Source organism: Zalophus californianus, chromosome 12 (assembly GCF_009762305.2).
Source record: "Zalophus californianus isolate mZalCal1 chromosome 12, mZalCal1.pri.v2, whole genome shotgun sequence".
Lineage (NCBI taxonomy): Eukaryota > Metazoa > Chordata > Mammalia > Carnivora > Otariidae > Zalophus > Zalophus californianus.
Window position 1 is genome coordinate 86,289,872 of NC_045606.1, and position 20,561 is coordinate 86,310,432.

The following is a 20,561-nucleotide window of genomic DNA, read 5'->3' on the forward strand; positions in this document are numbered from 1 at the left end:
AACTCATAGAAAACGAAGTGGTATTATTAAACACGCCAGTGAAAGATAGTTCAAAATTCAGAGAATGTCTTTCTATTTTGTATATGAATGCTTTGGTAAATCTACCCTAGAGATTGTGTTATAATAATATCTCATTTTAAAGTAAACTGAATCCATTATTCTAGTTTAATGCAAGAGAGTATTTGGGTATGTGTGTGATTTTTGTTTCCTCTAACTCATAATTTTCAAAGGAGCTTTCAATAACGATTCCCAGAAAAAAGTCTCTTGTGTCCCTAGAATGTCCACTGTCCCATAATTATTGTATCATCCAAAGCACGGGTTATACTGGGGATGTATAGGTTATTCTTTTGAGTGGCAGCATGTTGTAAAGAAAGAGCGTTAGAATAAAAGCCCTGAGACCCAAGTTCTAACGTCAATATTGCTATTTACTAATCCCATGTCTCTTTTAGTTAAGGTTCTTTTGGTCGCCAGCAACAGAAATCAACTGTAAATGACCTTTATATTTTTTTATGAAGAACTCACTGGAAGGACATTGGGGTATCTCATGAAACTGAAGAGAGAGCTGAATAAGACACATAAAGAGAAGGCACAAGAGTGGCTGTAGTCACATAGCATCAGGGGATGCTGCCCTTCATGGACTTGACCTCAAGAACCCTTCAGGCTCTGTTTTCAAAGCCATACTCTTAAAAAAGACATTAATAAGCCCAGTGTGAGACCAGGATTGAGAGGCTACCTGTCTCTGAGGCCTAACCCAGGAGAGACCCACCAGAGTAGGACTACAGCCCAGCCATGGCCCTGGGGGGCCTCCCCCTAGACTGCAGCCATTCCCAGAAAAGAGAGACATCAATAGGGCTGGGAGTCATTCCCAAAGGCCTCTGCCAGGGTCTTTAGGCAAGTGACCTAATCCCTCTGCCAGGTCTTTAGACAAGTGACCAACTCCCTAACTTCTAATAAAGTTAGAAGTTGGACTCTATTATTCCTAACATCCCTTTTGCTTCTTTACCCTGTAGTTAGTGGTGGTGGGCCCTAGTGTTTCTTGAAAATAGTAGTGGGCATCTTTAGATCACTTTCAGTATTTCCAAAAATGCAACAGAAATTTTTTTTTAAGCCTGCCCAGACACACTAAAAAAATTGTTTCAACTTATGGCCCAGAATTATTTTAACACAGTGGGAGAGCAATGGTCTTATACAAGTCGGAAGCTCTTATACAATACAAATACAAAATTGTATACTTGTATACAATTATTGTATTATTGTATACAATAATTACAGTAATATTAATTACTGTAAGATAGGTAAATAATTGTTCAGTAATTAACTTGATTGAAAAAAAATGTGTGATTCCTTCAAAGCAAAAAGCATTGGCACCCTTAACCTATGTTGTCCGAGGAAGCTTAATTTATTTGGGGGAAGTTGGGATAAATTTTCTCATCCACACATAAAAGAGAACTTTGTAAAATAAGGAACTTGTGGCTACCCCTAGTCAGCCCACAGAAGAAAAGCCCATACACACTTAGCCATCAGTGTCAACATCCAAAGTGAGCAAGAAGACAAACTCACCAGGAAGTCTGTGAAGGAAGAACGTCACGTTTTATCTCAGAGAACCTGTCATAAAAGCACTTACCCTCTTTTAAGGAACTCCAAAGGAGAACCTGAAACCAAATAGACTTGTGATTACTTTTTCTCAGTGCATGGACATTCACAATTAAAACACATTAAAATAACAAGTAACCCTAATGGATTCTTACATCCTAAATATTCTAGATGATTTTTTTGTATAGAAAATCACACCTTCACTTGAGAAACTTAACAGCAGAAAACCAGCTGATCTCCCCATAGCACCAAGTTGAATGTCAGGAGACCTGGCTTATATTAGCCCTATGCTTCTGGTAACTAGAGTCTTGCCCATGGATCAGTCACCTTTCCCCTCTGAGCTTCAGCTTCCTCCTCTGTAGACTGAGATTCTCAGTATGAGGCTCTCTAAGACTCTTGCTCTAATTTTCCGTTATTAAAATGGCATATACTACTCAAACGCTCTAGGTGATTAATATGCACTAGGCCCCTTAGTCCCCAATAAGAACATACCATTTTCAATTGAGCTTTATGAAGAGAGGAAACTGGTGCATAGGGAGGCCAGGCTAGGGAGGAATAAGGTCAGAGGTCTGTATCTAGAAAGACACACTCAGCCTTGCTCAGTGGGGCACTGGATGTTTCCTCTCACATCACTCTTCTCCAATTTCTTCAGCACAATCTGAGCAGACGCTTGCATGCGCACTTCTTTTCATCTTCCCCCTGAATCACCCCTAATCACCTCAGTTACTTGTCTCTAAATTGCCTGCAATTTGTCTTCATCTTTCTGGAACTGAAGAACAGAAGAGATGATGGTAATATGTCTTCCAGGTGCAGTTTCCTTGGAGCCCCCTGAACAGGGAGGTATGCTTCCTTCACGGAAGTCCCCAGGGAGTCCCCTACAGCAGAGGATCAGGTCTGTCTGGACAGTGCTGGCCCAAAAGGTAGGAAACCACAGGCCTCAAAGATAGTAAGAACCCGAGGAGGAATAAATGCCTAACAAATGAAGGGGTTTTGGGGAGACAGAACTCAGACCAAAGGTTAAAGAAATTGGAATTCGCTCACCTAAACATAATAAAACTGATAAATTTTTGTAGACAATTCTCTATCAGACTCTCACAGTTCTGCATGTTTTGTAAGTAGGGTGCAGACTGTCCTTTGTTCCAGACCACCTTTCTAAAAATGTTTACATAGCGAACAGCCCTGGAAGATAGAGATGGGGTCTCACTCCAGAGCAAAGGGCAGGCATGTTTACTGTCTGTTATAAAAGATTTGGGTTTCCTTAGCTCAGGGTTCTTCATCTACTATGGAACTTCCCGTATATACAGGTATCATCTGGCCACCTTCATTCCCACCCTGTAGGAAATGGGGCTCAGGAGGCCAACACAAATATGTTGACAAAGCTACTGCTTTTGCCATAGTAATGTCTTTCATCTTTAATCCAGGAATCTCATGTCTTCTGCCAACCTGAAACAGTAACAGGCTAACTTACTAGGTTGCAAGTAGAGTAAAATCTCAGTCTCTCCATAAGTCTTGACATGAATAGGCTTCAGAACAAGTTTTAAAAAAAAAGAATAGTGTATCTTCAAAGAGAGGTCAACAAACTATTTTCGCCTGCCTGAGAACCTAAGAATATCTCCTAAACATAGGAAAGAATCCAGTCTTTTAAATTGCCAAATTTGCTAATACTTGTATGTCTTGCCTAGGGCAATTTTGGACTCTCCTCTTCGAGAATATTTTAGAGGATAATCTAGATACCCATCCAAGTAACATACATCAGGCCTAGATATACCTGAATACAAAGGCACAGGCAGGCACCAACATGGCCTTCATAATGCTAGTAATGACCTAAAAAAGCAACTCTGCCCATGTACAGGTGCTCAGCCTGGTTCTTTGTCCACAGGAAATATCCACAACATGTGAAGCTTTCTTCAATCAGTTAGCTCAGAGTTGGTCAACCCTAGTGCGAAGTCTCCATGATTCCCATGACTCAGTTAGGACCCATGAGCGAGGGTTCAGGACCCAGTCCTGAAACAAGCCTTTTACAAAGTGTGTCCTCCCACTGTAGCTTTTGGCCTTCTTGGGGAAGCTTCTAGTGAATTCAGAAGGTCACCAGAGTAGGGAGATGATCTCCAGGAACCAGAAGCTTGGAGGGCTCTTATCCTCTTCACTTTATTCTCCTCTCTTCTGTCCTTCCCCAAAGGTCCTCCATGGCGACGGCTTGGTGAATGACTAGGTAAGAGTTTGGGCAGCCCTAATGACACATTGATTCCCAGATGCCAGCAGACTATGAAGGGGTTGATAAGGATAGCACAGAGCCCTGAGCACCATGGAAGGTCTAACATACTCACTTCCTTGCTAAACACAGAACTTCCAATGACCACAACCTTATACACATCCTTTCCGATAAAGAACTCAAAGCCTTTCCCATGACATTTCCTAGACACATCCATGCCATTGGCACTACTTCACCTTTCCATGGGACTTTTCCTCTTCCAAAGCACGGTTATCTCATTTGACTCAAACAAAACCCTACTGTCATGGCAAATATTAAACCCATCTTACAGATGAATACAATGAAGCTTATAGAGGTTAAAAGTGATGACAGGGGTCACAAGGTGGTTATGTGGCCGAGGTGAAACTGGAACCCACCTGCCTGATTCCAGGTCCATGACCCTTTCTGCTATGCCATGCAGGAAGGGGATGCAGGCTACAGCCAGAGGAGAGACGTTATTCCCATTTTATAGAAAGGCAAGAATCAACTGACTTGTCAAAGGTCACAATCTGTGTGAGTTGCAGTGAAACCAGAACTAGATACAAAGTCTCTAGGATCTGTGGTCCCAGCTCTTTCCCAATGACCACTTGTCTTGCCAGGAAGGATAGGGATCTGTCTGTAAAAGGAAAGCATCTGTGAGAGGCTGAGCATGTGGCTGAGCTGAGCACTGAGGGCCCCAAGTCTGGACACCAGGGACCTATAGAGGGATATTTGTCCTTGGTCTCTTGCAATGCAGTTCCCATCTTTGTTACACTGTGGTGGCAAAGCCATGGCTTTAGCATCTGACCAACTACAGTTTGAGTCCTATCTCTGCTATTTGCTCTCTTTGAGACCTGGGTCAAATGACTTAACATTTTCCTCAGTATCCTCCTCTGTTAGATTGTATAGTAGTAATGACCATCTCATAGGGAGACTGTGAAGAAAAGCAATCAGGTACATATAGCAATAAGTAAGTTGGCACTGGTAATATCAACCATGAGGTGGGGAGCTGGCAGACGGCAGGAGGTTCCAAGGGGAAAGGAGAGGGAAGGCAAATAAAACTGGTGACACAGACAAAAAAGCTTGCCCTCAGAGTCCTGAATTATAACGTCCAGAATATTCTACGGAGTAGGGAACCACAATGTCACCCTCAGCCCTCTGGCCAGCCCTTTATTCTAACTTAACAGGCAGATCTGGCTCAGCTGCTAAGAAATCTATAGCTCTGGGAAGTACCCATGAGTCAACCCGTTCTCTCCTCTGCCTTTGCCCCTGGGGTAGGTTTCAGATTTGCAGCACTGCTATAGGACTCCAAGCCTGTGCCAGCCTCTAACACTAGAAAAAAGCTGCATTTTCTCTGTGAGTTGAAGGCTGTGGGCTGAGCCCAGGAGAGACAGGAGGCAGGGAAATGAGCCTACTGTACTGGACACTCTGCTCATCAAGGTCCAAGACACTGAACCATCCAACCATGTCAAAGAAGGCAAGGAGAAAGTGTTTTTATAGACATAAAAATAGGGTCTTGATCCTTTTTCAAATCACTCCAGCTCCTGTATCTAATGCACCATCTCCATAATAGTAGAAGACAAAAGGCAGTAGAAAATATTGGTTGTTGGATCTTTTTGTTAGAAAAGCCTGGCTTGGAGCAGGCTAGTTTTTATTATCTGCAAGAAGAGCCCAGACCTTAGACAGAGACATGAGACCTAGAGGGTAGGTAGAGTGACTTGTCCATGGTTACCCAGCAAGACTTGAGAGAACTAGACCTAGAACCCAAGCATCCTGATATAAACCCAGTATTCTTTCTACCACAGCCACATCGCCTCTGGGAAGCCCTCCTTCATAAAACTAAGATGGGAAAACTGGCTTCTGAACATCTATACTGCCATCAAGCTTATACCCCTCTGCCCTGTCCTTAAGAAGAAAAAATGAACCATAATGAATGTTTGCCCATCCTCCAACCCTAGAAGGAAAGCTCGAGAGAACAAGAACCACTCTTCAACTATTCAGCCCAACCCCCAGAACTGCGTGGGCCATTATAAATAAAAGCTTGACCACCCACATTTTTAAGGTCTTACACAGAAATTGGACAGCATCTAAAGGAAGTCACTCATATGCATAAGTAAAGGATAGTAAAGTCAAGCTGAGGAAAGCTGAGGAAAGGAAATCTGTCTGGCTCTTAAGTTACATGATTCTATAACCCTTGGGATTAGGACAAGCTGGCCTGGAGAACAGAAGACCAGGGGAGATGAAATAAGACTTTCATAATTGCCTTCAAGTTGAAAGAATTACAGACAGGGATGACCAGGCAAAGATGAACCAAAAAGAAACAAGCTTCTCTTGTATAAGGACGATTCCAAAAAGACATCGCTGAGAACTTCCAGACTACAAAAACAGTATGTCAGGAAGTCAAGAAAGAACACAGGGCAGAGAAATCAGTTGCTTTGACCTGAGAAACTTTCTTTCAGCCCAAGGGTACCAAGAGAAGGAGAGTGTTGATGGTAGGAGGGGAATAAATGATTACTGTTTTGGGGTCACCATGCAGTTGACTCTGCAGTCCTGCTCAAATGGCCAAATTGGGACCATGTCTCCCCTGACCAAGCTCCTCTATCTCCTCCTTGGGTGAGATAAAAACATGGTCAGGTAGAGCATCTCTTCCTTTGAACATGACGTTGCTGGAGGAGAGCCCAGTCTTAGATCTCCTTTCCATCACAGACTTGTTAATGGGAGTGGGTGGTCTATACCAATAAGATCCAGGGTCTCAGCAGAAGACTGGGCACCCCACAGTGGCCTGTTTCCTACACAGAAAGGAAGAGCTGGGGGGTGGGGATGGGGGCAGGGGCAGAGAAAACTCTGGCAACAGAGTCTCCTCTTCTTTTTCCCTCTTCTCTCCCTCTCTCCCTACTCAGTGTCCACACTAATGAAAATAAGCCTGCACAGCTTCTTCGGCAGCCCAAGAATTCGTTCAGAGCAATTTGGAACCAATTGAATGAACAGGAATAAACGAGCAGATATTGCAGTTTATGGCTGGCTGCTCTAAGGCCCCAGGCAGTGATTAGAGGCCCATGGTCCTTTTTATGCCCACAGCAAGAAATTTGGTCCAGTTAAGAGCTCTAAACAGGAGGTGCAGTGGTGAGGAATAGGATGGGTAATTATACTCTGGGTTAATACTGGGGTGGTGGCCATGCCACCCAGACCTGAGAAATAATTAAGTGATTGAGTAAAAGATTGAAACAGTGGGAGGCAGTGATTGCTTTGTTAGGCCCATGGATATACAGAGATGAAGTATCCTCGTGGGAGGGAAAGCCAATTGCTACTCCTGGTAGACCTTGTCTGCTGTTGGACTCTGTCCCAACACTGATTCACTCTTCCTAAGCAGAAGGGAAAACAAGTGTCTCTCTCTCTCTCTCTCTCTCTCTCTCTCTCTCTCTCTCTCTCACACACACACACACACACACACACACACTTCCCTGAAATGACACTTACCCTCTATACCTCTTCCTCCACCACCATTGCTGGGAGCAGACAGTGACACTGACTTTTATGTGTGTCCTCCCCTGCAGAAAGGATGGGTTTGGTCTCTCCGTGATCTTTCACCAGCTCTTTCTTGTGGTCAAGGACACAGATTTCTAAGATGGCTCTCTAGTGTCATGGGAACATTTGTGGCTTTGGGAAAGACATTTTCTCTAGGCCAAGTAAACAGCTCCTTTGGAGACTGGAGTCTACAACCTTGAACTCAGAAGCAGAGAAACTGTTGAGCAGACTGGGTTGACCTTGACTGAGCATCTGCACCTCAGTAAAGCATTTAGCAAAAGACCCCTGGATCAGCATAAAGAAGCAGTCCATCTTCATTAGGATAACCTACGTCCTTGGGGATTTTGCTTCCCACCACTATTCTGAAAATAAAACCAAAGACCATGTTTTCTCTAAAACCCCCACCACACACATAACTTTTTTCTGCTTTGTAGACCCAGCACTGAACCTATAAAAATGAATAAGATGTGGTTCCTGCTCTCAAGAAATTAAAGCCTACTAATGGAGGTAGGTTTGCAAACATCATTTTGGAGGCAGGTAGGGGATAGTACATGAATAAAGGAGAGGGACACCTAATCCAGCCATGGGATGGGTAAAGGCATCATTGTGTCATGTCAGCTAAGTCTTGAAAGATGGGGTGGGGGGGGGCAGGAATTAGCCAAGAAAAAAACAGCACTGCATTGGTTGCTCTAGACAGAAAAAACCACACAAGCAAAATCATACAGGTAAGAAATTGTGTGGCTCAATTGGAAAATGACCATTGGCCCCTTATTATTAAAATACAAGTTATGGTGCAGATACATTTGCAAGGTGAAGTCAGCAAACGCTATGCTAGAAAACATAGACTTTATCTAATAAATAATCAGTGCCACTGAAGGATTTCAAAGTCTGTATAGGGATGGGGAACGGGGGAAGGGGGGATGTAGCCAGGTTTGAATGTTTGCAGAATGAATTTGAGGGAGACCAGGGGCAAGGAGATGAGTTAGGAAGCTATGAGAAAAGTCCAGCCTGGTTGAGACATGGTGGAGTTCTGACCCAGGGCAGCTACCTTTAGCGAGAAGAGGGGAAAGATTTGGGAAATCCTCAGAGGAGGAAGCTGGGGCTTGCTTGGATGCAGGTCATGATGTAGGCACAAAAACAAGGAGGGCTGCCACATTTCTGGCCTGGATGAGACTGGGGTCAGAGGGATGACCAGCAGGAAGCAAAGACAGGGAGAGAGTAGGATGGGTTCCATCTGACCACGTGAAGCCCAAGGGCTTGGGGCGCACCCAAGTAGGAAAATTCCCAGGAAACATAAGGTCTAAATCACCGTTCTCTGTCACCGTGCAGCCTGGTCACTTCGGGGGAGGACATTAGCCTCTCTGTGCTTCAGTTTCCCTATCCGTAAACTGGAATACTCCCTTTCTACAACTCACCTTCTGGAAATACACCGTGAGGACCAAACATGAAAAGGTATCTCCAGCACATCGGAAACAAAGCTGTTGAGGAATTTAAACCGTCTCTGTGTTGGGCGTCCTTAGGTTTCCTATTACAGCAAAATGATGTCAAACGATGAACTCATTTTGTCATAGGTCTGCTCTTTGTGACTTTTAAAATGTGTCTGAAAGCTATGCAGGTTTGACAAGGGTGTTGGCTTGCCTTTAACTCTTTCCCCTTTTGGTGCCATGGAGGGACAGGGAGGCATATCCCAGCACGTGTGCACTCAGAGGGACCTCAGAGCCACGTGGTCCAATGCCCTCGTTCACAGATGAGGATGCCACGGCCGGAGAGAGGAAGGGACTCACCTGAAGAACACAGGTCATTAGCAGCAAAGCAAGCACCAGCAGACAGATCATCTGACCTTTACTGCCATCTTCTGAAACCCTACTTGTCAGGGGCGGTATCTGTGGTGATGCCAAGGCCAAGGCCTCCCCACCTCAGCCCATTGGGCCTTCTGTGGGCCTCCGCTCCACCCAAGGAAGAAAGAGCCATCAGGGTAATTGTTGCAAAGCTCTCTGAAGTCCCAAAGAGCTAGAAAAAAATACAGAAGGCCCATATTAATGAGTCTCTCCCTCTTCATCTCAAGCCCAGGACATTTTCTAGATTTAAATAATATAAGACTAACGTGGATGGAACCAGTGAGACGGAGAGGAACACTTGAGATGTAGAACCTTGAGTCAGTTAGAGCCCCCGGGGCAAGGGTGGGGGCAAAAGGGAGCAGGTGAAGCTCAGAAACTCAATAAAAAGTTTTCAGGTGGGTGGGGCTGCAGGCTGGGAGGCAGGAAAACAGGGCTGACCCGAATGGGAGCAGAGCCCCCCGCCCACCCAGTGTGAACCAGGACGGGATGGCCAGAGGGGACCCTGCGAGGCAGGTGGAGGACAGAGCATACCCAAGACCCTCAGTCCTGTAGGGCCTGGACCTAATGTGAGGGGGTGGATCCTCCCAGCCCCTACATGCAGCCCCACACACATAGGGGGTTCCCCGAGAGTGAGCCAGCCCCCAGGAGATGATCCCCCTGTAGAGGACTGCAGGAGAGCCCCTCGCAGATCCACACGCACACTTGCATTTAAAGGATCTGAGAAGCGAAACAGATTTGTCTATAGTGGGACTTCTCAGATCCCAATTTGCTTGGCTTACACTGTTTTCCAAAGCCGTCTGACCACAGGATCCTGTCGTCACAGATGTCACTCCAGGAGACACAGCTGGAAGCCATGCCCTGACACTCCTCTCTTTTGTCTTCCGGTAGCCTCCCCACCGACCCCCCGAAATGATACATTTGCCTCTGTTATGATGGCTCCAAGTCCCTGGGTGCCAGGGGCCTTAATAAGGACTTGAGCCATTTCAACCTGTTTTGTCAAACACCCAGGCCACTCCAATGACTCAAAGTGAAAAGCCTAGTTTTCTGGGGAGGATTCAGACCAGAACTCAGTTTAATTCAGTGTTGCAGGTACTTCCTGAAGACCACGTCCTTCACACTGTAGTAGATTCAAGACAATTACAAAGCAGAACCTCTGGCCTGACCGTAACCTAGGGGAACAGACAAGTCTCCAAACCAGAACTGCTAGCTCCGATTTCAAGGTAGTATTCAAGTAGGTGCTAAAACTGGGGGCCGAGGGCCAGAAGAAGGGGACTCAGAGAAGAGACAGAATGGTCAAGAAGCCATCTTGCGGGGGAGGGGGAGGCAGAGGTGGGGTTTAAAGCGGCAGAGGAGAGAGGGTGACCAAACAGGTGTGGGGCGTACTGGTGAGGGTGGGGAAGCCGGATGGCTCAGTGGGGGTTCCATGTGGGGTGTGCGGAGGTAAGCTGGTCGAGGGGGTCACTTGTGCACAGAGATCCTGGACCCCCCGATGACTGAGGGGGTGGTCAAATCCCCTCGCCTTGGGCATGGTAGCCTGGCAAAGACAAGCATTTCTGTGAATTACATCAAAACGAAAGACCTAGCTGCTTATGGACAGAGGAACAAATCTTCTTCCTGCTCTTGGGAGTGTCTGATTCTAGGGCAGATTCAGGAAGGAGAATTGCTCAGTTGAAAGCAATTATGACGTGTTCACAAGAGAAGACAGTGACCCAGCATCCAGGACAATTCCCTACAAACCAAATAGCTTCTCAAAATCTGTCCCCTGAAGGAAGTCAAGCCTGCTTATTAACAAAACCCTCAAGGCTCAGTTTCGTTCCCCAGAGCATTCTCCCGGTGAGGGCCTGCAAGTTTGTCACCTGGGGGGGTAGGGGTGGGCGGTTAGGCCAGCCCCTCCCTCAGGCAACTTGGCCACAAGTGCCCTGCTGACCGCTCGCCTGCAGCCCAGGCCAGGTGACCCGACGGGCTCTCTCCCAACCCCTGGACTGTCCCTCATCTCCCACTTCTCCTCATCACCGGACAATGGCTCCCTTATTAGTCGGCCTCCTCCCCGTCCACAAGCCTTTATTACAGTAACTATGGAGTCAGCCTCTGACAAGAAGGAAAAGAGCAATTAGAGGCTTTTGTCTCTGCTGGGCAGCCTGGCTGACATCACTCTCCCTTCCCCCGCATCTCAGGGCCCATGGTTAACCCCCTTCTCTCCCTGCTGCCTGCCGGTCAGAAAGTCGAGCCAGGGACACACAGAGAAATGAGCTGCGGCCCCCACGTCCAGAGGGGCAGGGCCCTCTCTCGGGACCTTGTGAGAGAAGGGAAATGTGCTGGGCAGCCCAGAACCTACCAAGGGGCCCAGATACTTGCTGAGATCCCTGGGCAGCTCACCACCTCTCCCCAGCCAGTCCCAGTTCCACGGCCATCCCCTCGCAGTGGGGGAAAGACCGCGGGGCTGGGGCCAGACCGCCGCTCCCTGCTGCCCCGTTCCCACGGCACGGCCTACGCTGAAGTCACCCAGTCCAGGCCAGGCCAGGCTTCACGCTGAGACAGAGGCAAGCTGGACAGCCCCACAGATGTTGGCCGTTCCCATGGCATCAAGATAACCACCAGATCTTAGAAGATGTCGTGAATCTCCAAGCTATTACGGGGCACCTACTGTGTGTTAGGCAGTGAGGAGAGAGAGCAGAACACAAGACACACTCTGCCCTTGTCCCTGTCCTCACGGAGGTGACGGACATCGAACCAGTCACTGCTCCTAAGGAGAGGCCAGGAGAGACTCCAGTAGGCGCACCTCATCCAGTGTCAAACATCATTGACAGCTACCCGCAGAAAGTGAGGTTTGGGTTGAAACTAGAAGGATGGGCAGAAGTTAACCGTGGTAAGTGGGTGATAGGGTTGATGTGTGGAAGGCCCCAGGCTGGGGAAGAAGGCGGCCTGTTTTGAGGAAATCTCAGGGCCCAGCAGGCTAGAAGGGAGCAGAGGCGGCCAGAGACTAGAAGGCACAGGGGCTGAGCCGCCTAAGCCTGCACCCCTGTCCCCCCTTCCCATGCACCGCTGGAGAAGCCTCTGTGGGCTATTCCAGGAAGCTGTCAGCTAGCTTCTGCTAAAACACCCCCAGTGAAGGAAGCACACTGTGGCCCACTTGTGTACAGCTGCATTTGGTGGAAACGTCTTCCTTAAATTAAAGTGAAATCTGCATCAGGGTGCTGAACAGGAAAGAACTTAGGGTTTTGAATTCAGACAGACGAGCTTCAGATGCTATCTTAGCCACCTGTCAGCAGTAGGAGCACATCCAAGTCATGTTAACCTGTCTGAGCCTTTGTTTCCTCATCTGTGAAATGGGGAGATACTGTCTACCTTCCGGTGGTGCAGCGAGGATGAAATGAAAGGAGGTATGTACAGCGACTTGCCCAGAGCTCAACAAACATCAAACATCTTTTCTTAGCCATTGGTCCTCTCTCCCTCCGAAATGCGTAGCATTCATTCACACAGATGAGCCTTCATATTTCTTAAGGTTCCCTAAATCTCATCATGCCTAATTCCTTGGACCATTCCTCACACGACACGGTTTCTAAGCCCTTTACCATCTGTTCGCACATGGGAAGTGAAGGAAGGTGTCAACGCTAATTAGCAGAGACCTCAGGATTACTACATCCCTAAATGTCAGCTGCATGAGGGCAGGGTCCATCTGCCTCGTTCACCACTCTATCCCCAGCACCCAGCACAATGCCCAGCACACAGTAAACACCCAGTATACGCTGATGAGTGAATGACTGAAGTCTGGGCATGATGCTTCTAACAGGGCAGCCTGATGTATTCTCCATTTTAAAGAGTCTGTGTCATTCTCTTGACTCATCCCAGGCTAACAGAAAACGCGAACCCCAAGACTTTCACACATGAGCCACTATTTTATCAAGCCGCCTTCATCCTGTCTTCCTTCAGTTCATTTCTGAAAGAAAGGCAGGCCTTTGATTTATCCCTCCTACCCTTTTTATCTTGTTAGATTCAGTCCATTGTGCTGTCCTGGCCAGACTTTTTTTTGAAACTCCACTTTGTCATCCAACATATTAGCTCTCCCATCTAGCTTTGCTCCATCTATCAATGTGTTAAGCATGCCTCCTATGTCTTCATGTATCTGAGGACGTAATGTCGGAGAAGACAGACACGTCGTACGGTTCTTTAGGGAAGTGGACAAGCCTACCAGGACTCAGCACTCAGGACTTCCTGGATGGTGTCAGTTCATTAGTCAACACATCTTGCAGACAACTGTTCAACCAGTAAGGAAATCACCATTTACCACATTACACTCCATTTTGTTCACAATGACACTACAAGAGGCACTGTCAAATCCCCAGCTCAAATAAAACTCCCTGTTCTATTTACAACTATCATAGGCAGCACCTCCCAAGCTCTGAGCCGACTGCGCACCATCTCATTTTGCCCTCACAACAAGGCCACAGGTACCTTCTGTGCAGGGCCAGGCAGTGGCTAAGCAAGCCCAGGTTTGAGTCCTGACTCGGCCACTGACGGCCAGGCGACACTGGGCAGTGGATTCAGCAGAACAGACCATCTGCTACGATGAATGCCTCCAAAATCTCAGTGGTTTAACACCAGAAGGTTTACTTCTTGCCCATGTCACAGCCAATCCCATGGGTGACCTTCCACAGGCTGGTGTGGGAACCCAGGCTCCTGACATCTAGTGGTTCCTCTTCATAAGTCTCCCCTGGGTCTTCTCCATTCAGCCAAAGTGCAAAGACAGGGTGGAGAAGGCCAAAGCAGTCATAGTCCTGACATACCATCCTCTGCCCACATTCTATTGGCCAGAACGAGTCACATGACCAATCTCAATGTACAGGAGGCTGGGAAACGTCACAGGTGCACGTCGTTATAGGTGGCAAGCAGTCTGACCTACTTACTCATCGATGTCATTGGCCTGACAATGTTTCCTGCCTCATTATGTCTATATTAGTCAAGGTGCTCAGATATAGACAGATAGAGATAGATGCATAAATATGTAGACAGAGATACTTTAAGGAATTGCTTGTGTGAGTGTGGGGATCGGCAAATCTGAAATCTGCTGTGCAGACTGGCAGATTGGAAATTCTGGCAGGAGCTGATGTCACAGACTTGAGTCCAAGGGCAGTCTAGAGGCAGAACACCTTCCTCTTCAGGGACCTCAGTATTTCCTCTACAGTTAAGCCTTCAACTCATTGGAGGGGGCCGCCCTGTATTATGGAAGGTAACCTGCTTTTCTCAAAGTCTACTGATTGAAATGTTAATCTCATCTAAAAATACCTTCACAGCAACAACTAGACTGGTGTTCGACTAAACAACTAGGCACCATAGCCTAGCCAAGTTGACATATAAAATTGGCCACACCTGAAAGCTACATACAACCTCAATTAAACCAGTTCGTGATATATAACAGGCACTCAGAAGTGTACCTGTGAAGAGATCATGCAGATGTGAGACCAGAAGTGGAGCTGGTTCCTGGCTGGAGATGCCCAGAGCAATGCTTTTCTTCCCTGTGATCATGGACACCTCCATGATTACCAGCATCAGTCTAGGTCAGTGTGACCTGACCACAAAGGCTCTCAGTGGCAAGGCTGGGCCTGCTCACACTCTGCCATGTGCAGGAGGCTCTCCTTTGAGCATCGGTCAAGAGTCATCTGGTCAGGCAGGGGATGGTGAAGCTGAGCCTGAGACCCCAGATTCAGCTCCCAGGCCAGTCACAACACAAGCCCTCAGAAACTCAGCTACCCAGTGGCCTATAAGTACATGTGGGTAATTTCAGTCTGCAGGACCAAGCAAGAAAGTGTGACTGGGGTATGTGAACCCTCTCTAGAAGGGAGCAACCGAAACACATCTTGGGCTAGCAGGCCAGAAGCCAAGAAAGCAGAGAAGCATAATGGGAGTTTGAGGCTGACCCTGTTCCCTGCTCCCGGCTCTTCCATGAAGTCCTTGGCTGCCCTACTGAGTTTTTGTCCAAGCTGAGTCATCAGCACCATCTCTTGGTGCTCCCTCCAGCTAAACTGAGTCCTGGACTACAATTGGAAAGACCTGGATCTGGGGTCATCAAGTCATCAATGATGCTGGGGAAATAAATCACTGACTCATCTTGAGTCCCAGTTTTTCACTCTGCAGCACGGGACTAATTTCCACCAATCCAACCAGCTGCACATGATGCAGTTTCAACATGTCTTTGAAAGCATTTTGAAAAGCACTGAGTACTACACAAATGTGCAGCGTTAACACTGGCTTACTACGTCGAGGACAGAGACTTGAGGCAGTTCCCAGGGAACAGGCGTCTCTCCCCCATCCCATCTGGTACAGACCTTGGCAGTGATGCTCGCAGACAGGGGTTCTACAGTGTTGTCTGCTCATGGCCATGGCGCCCAAGGCTGTTCAAAGCAGACTGCAGCTGGCTCCATCCTGGTCACCAGGCATTTCAGCTACATGAAAGGAAATTGAGGAACAAGGCTCCAATTTACGCATGCTGGGGTAGGCACAATGATGCCCTTCTCCCAGTGGTGCCCACGTGCTAACCACCAGAGCCTATGAATATGTCAGCTTACATGGCAAAAGGGACTTTGCAAATGTGATTCAGGTTAAGGCCCTTGAGATGGGGAGATTAGCCAAGATCACCCAGGTGGACCCGATCTAACCATGGAGTCCTTAATGATGGAGAACCTTTCCTGGCCGTGTTCCGAGAGGTGCGACAACAATGACTTTGAGGATGGAGTAAGAGCCAAGAGCAAGCGATGCAGGAAGGCTGCCTCTAGAAGCAGGAGAAGGCAAGGAAGCAGATCTTCCCCTTGAGGCTCCAGTTAGGAATGCAGCCCTGCCTACACCAGGACCTCAGCCTGGCAAGACCCACGTCAGGCTAGTCACTTAAAAAACATAAGGCAACACATTGGAGTCACCGTAAGCAGCTAAGCACGCGATTATTTTTTAGAGCGGCACTAGGGAGCTAGTAATCGTGCCAAGAAGATGATGGAAGAAGCAGCTCATGTGACCTGCAGTGAAGATGGAGGTGCGAATAGAAAACCATAGGCCCCTACTCCCTGGACCGGTTCTCCTCCCCTCCTCTCCTCTTTAAGTAATCACCACCGGGCTTGAGGAGAAAGTGTGCGGGCAGGGAGCGACAGGAAAGTAATTTCCAGATCAGAATTTAGAATTTACATCCGTTTCGGTGCTGGGCCTACCTTCACGATCTCAGTGTGTTTCTGGGTTTTTGTGTGTACAACAGACAGGAGACTATGAATGCCTTTCCTATATCCCTCCCCATTCTAGGAAGGGAGAACCTGGCTTCCTGCCTCCTCCCTCCAGCCAGCATCTACCCAGGGGCAGTCCCACACCATGGCCTCTCCCCTGTGCCTCCTTCCCACCCCAGCCAGGGCCAGCAGCCATCCCTGCCCAGCTTAGTCATCTCCTTAGAGTGATGAACGCCATCATTAGGAGCCTTTCATTAGCAGCGGCTTGCACGCAGCTGATGTTGATTTGATAGAATCCAATTTAGCATCCCACTCTGGGCTCTGCTCCATAAGCATTTGGGTTTAGCATGTACAGACAGTTTGATGCTGTCTTGATGGCCTTTTAAGCGGCTGAGAAAATTGCTGGCATGGCAATTCGGTAGCAGGCAGGCTCCTGGTGGGGGTGGGGGGCTGCAGGGATGGGGGAAGGACCAAGGGGGCATTTCAGCCTATGTCTGTAAAAGGCAGCTAAGTGTTTGGGAATCATCCATTTAAAGGGCAGAGAGAACAGACAGAACCGCCAGAGTGTCTGAGGGGCTCCACCAGTGAGATTTCACCAAGGTGCCTCCTTCTGTTGGACACAGCACTGCCCTCAGCCAAGATACTCATCATCCCACGCCCGTGAACGCACGGTACCATCCACAACATGCCCTCCTACGTTATCTCATTTTTATGGTGAGCCCCAACAAACTGTCAGGCTAACAACTGAGGATGTCATTACCCTGTCTTGCAGACGTAAAGCCAAGGCTCAGGTGCAGATGCCGGAGATGGGCACAGAGGCGCTGGTGGCTGAGAGAGCGCGGGGCTCGAGATACAGGAATAATTACTGTAAACGTGCAAGAGTGGGCACCAACTTCCTCGACTCCATTTCCTGATGCCCCAATGACTCACTGAGCCTCACTTCTGGCCCTTAACACAGAGGGCAACCCTTTACCCATTTCCTTCCTTGGGGGCTGCTGGACATTGAATGGGAAGGCCAAGTGCTGCCGGTTCCCTGAGGGAAGCATAGAGTTCCCAGAGCATGGTGATGTGCCGATAAATCCTGAACCTCTGGCTCTCCAACTAAAAAAGCCCTGGCTTGTAGCATTTGCCCATTTACCTGGTTTGAATACTCCCACTATGCCATTTTTAAGATGTCACCAAATGCAGACGTGAGAAGGGGTGTTCACCCTGGGCTCTGAGGGCATGAGCAGGCTCAACCACAACAGTGCTAGCAGGCTGTGACGTTGTTCTGAATTTGTGCCCATTTTACAACTGAACAAACTGAGGTCCGGAGTAGTTCTGAGACTAATAATGATTCCTTTGCCCCCAACAATAAGCCATGGAATGCCCAGGATGCCATGCCTCCCTTCTGTGGAAAGACATGCCGCCTGAGATCCAAAAGAGTCGAGCACAGGCCAGAGCCAGGGCCTGTTCTCCGCCTGCGGCCCGCACGCCGGGGTCGACGTGAGCCTTCTCCTTGGGAGAGGCTGAGGGCACGACTGAGGACACGAGTGGCAGGTGAGGGCAGGCCAGCTGCTTCCGGAGGCAGCAGGGGAGGAAAGAGGAAGGCTCTTCTTTCCAGCGCAATCCGATTTTAGTTCAGGAGCCTGAATGGCCTGTGAAGACTTTCTCCTTTTCCTCCCCACCTGGCTCTTTTCTCTCTTCTCTTAGTCAGAGACCTCAGAAAATCACTGCCTTGAAATCTTTCCCCTGAGGCTTTGTGAGCCTCTCTCAGAGCTGGCTTCTCTTCTCTCCTCCCCTCGTGCTGGGCTTCCCACCGAGGCCAGGGCAGCCGTAGAGGGATGAACAGGAGTGCCCTGTGTCACACGCTTGGCCCACCTCTGAGTTCAACCACAGCTGCTGTGGAACATTCAGAGTGAGCTCAGATCTGCCCCCAACCGACAGTGTCCCATCAGCAACTCACAGGGCTGGATCTGCACGCCAGAGGCAGCAACCCCTGGGGCAACTCTCAAACAATGGGACAGGAGCTGGTGGGAAAGGCCCCAATCCCCCAATTCTGGGCCTTCATTCACTAAGCTGCTCGGGAGGCCCCAGCAAAGTAGAACCAACCCTGTGGCCTTCCTTCTCTCTGCTGCCTCCTCCTGATTCCTGGGGTCGCCTCCCAAAGAAACTACTGGCACCCCACTCCTTGTCTCAGGCACTGTTGTCAGATATAAACACAAACCCTCTGAGATGCGTACGATTAATATCCCCATTTTACAGATGAGGAGACTGAGGCCATGTCTGCCTGACTCGGACTAGACGGGTGACCCAACCTGCCTGTCCATAAGGACAGTGGTCCTTGGGGATGCAATCACAGCCCGCCTTCGCTGAGCTGGCTGGGACAGAGCTCAGGCCCGGAGCTAGAATATCAGCTGGCTCGGGAAGAGGCACCTCGACCACAGAGGACACCCAATGGGCAGTGCTTATCTTGGTTCAATCTTGAACCCTTCTCTGTGAAAGGAAAACCCTTCAAAATTTGTTTTGTTTTTGTTAATATACATAACATATATACAAACACATACACAGATGTATGTGTATAAATATGTATTAATAAACGTATATGTGTTGAGATGGTTGGAGAGAAATTCACCAAATCTTAACAGCATTCTTGGACAGTGGCAGATAATATCTCTATTTAGTGTGTGCTTTACCATATTTTTTAATTTTTTCCATAATGAAATATTATCGTAGAAAGAGGCAAAAACATTATTTTTAAAAGAAAGAAAGATTAAAATAAATGAAAGAAAGAAGAGAAGAGAAGAAAGGAAGGAAGGAAGGAAGGAAGGAAGGAAGGAAGGAAGGAAGGAAGGAAGGAAGATCAGGCTCTTCGGAGGAATTCATTGTTAACTGAAACCCAGACAGCCAGCATCAGGACCCCTAGGAGGTGGGAAAAACTCCATTCTTGCCCACAAGCTTGTCTCTTCCTGAAGCCCAGCAGCACAGGGGAGCCAGGGAGAGGAGCCAGGAAAGGTGGGTACAAGGAAGGGGAGCTTGAAAAGCCAGACCAAGCACCTGGACACACAGATGCACTGGGGTGGAGGAGGGGCTGGGAGAAGAGCTGGGGGCCCACTTACCATGGTGACAGAAAGGCAGTAGGTTTAAATGAGATGCCGCTGAAGGGCTCTGGAGCAAATGGGCAAGATCTTAGCCTTCACACACAGCAGTAGACAACCTTCATCTTATCCCATTGGTGGGCGGGGGGCTTGCTGTTCACTTGGAGTGTTGAGAAGAGAACCCTCTGTTCAAGTCGGCCAACTGCCCTTTGTTAATTCCACACATTTAAATTGAGCACCCTTATCCCAGTCACCAGGCTGTAAACCCTTGAGTTCAGGGACCGTGATGGCCTTATATACTATTGTCCCCCCACAAGCTGTTACACAGGGACTGGTAGACACCCAGTAAACGGGATGAATGAGCAAATCCTACCACCATCTCACCTCATACCAGGACAGGGTGCCGGGCTGGAGGGAGAGAAACTTAGAAGACCTGAGTTTTGGGCCCTGACCTTCCAGCGACCCATCTCATGACCTTTAGGAGGTCAGCTAGTTACCTTGTGATTCAATTTCTCCCAAATCAGGAGAGCTTACCCTGAAAGAAAATCTAGCAATGAAATCACACGTCATCTATTATAAACTTTCTGCTCCTTAGGACAAAGAACTGGCATCAATCAGTCTTGTCCTCAAATCCTAGAGCCACAGGAAGTCTAAGGGCGTCAGCCATGGGGTCCGCGGGGCTCTCTTCAGGCTACTGAGACTAAGGTGCTGGTGTTGGGGGCTGGGAGGATGGCTGGGCAGGGTGTGGATCTTTCTGCTTCTCTTCAATGGCCTCTCCTCTGGGATCTTGAGCCTTAATGGAGGCTGCATTAGCTAATCTAGTGATTCAATTAGTTCTAAATGCTCCTGGCCTGAGGAGGGACAGCAAGGTGGGGATTTGCTGGCTCCTATTTGCCGGAAAGGGTTTCCCAAGACAATGGAGCTGCAATTTGAATTCCCAAGTCTCCCACTTCCCTCTCCATTCAAGAGCCCAGGGTCATCAACCCAAATGAGATCATGCATGTGAAAGCACTTCGTAAACTGTTTTTATTCCTCGTTCCCTCTCGGGGTGGGCCCCCCATGCCTTCTCCAGTGAGGTAAAGGGGCTGCCCAGTGA

The 20,561-nt window shown here is 48.3% G+C and overlaps 1 protein-coding gene across 1 annotated transcript in view; it reads right to left on the minus strand.

Annotated features, from left to right (window-relative positions):
- PLXNA4 (plexin A4) overlaps positions 1 to 20,561 on the minus strand; it is a 571,205-nt gene that overhangs the window by 503,792 nt on the left and 46,852 nt on the right. The window lies entirely within an intron of this gene.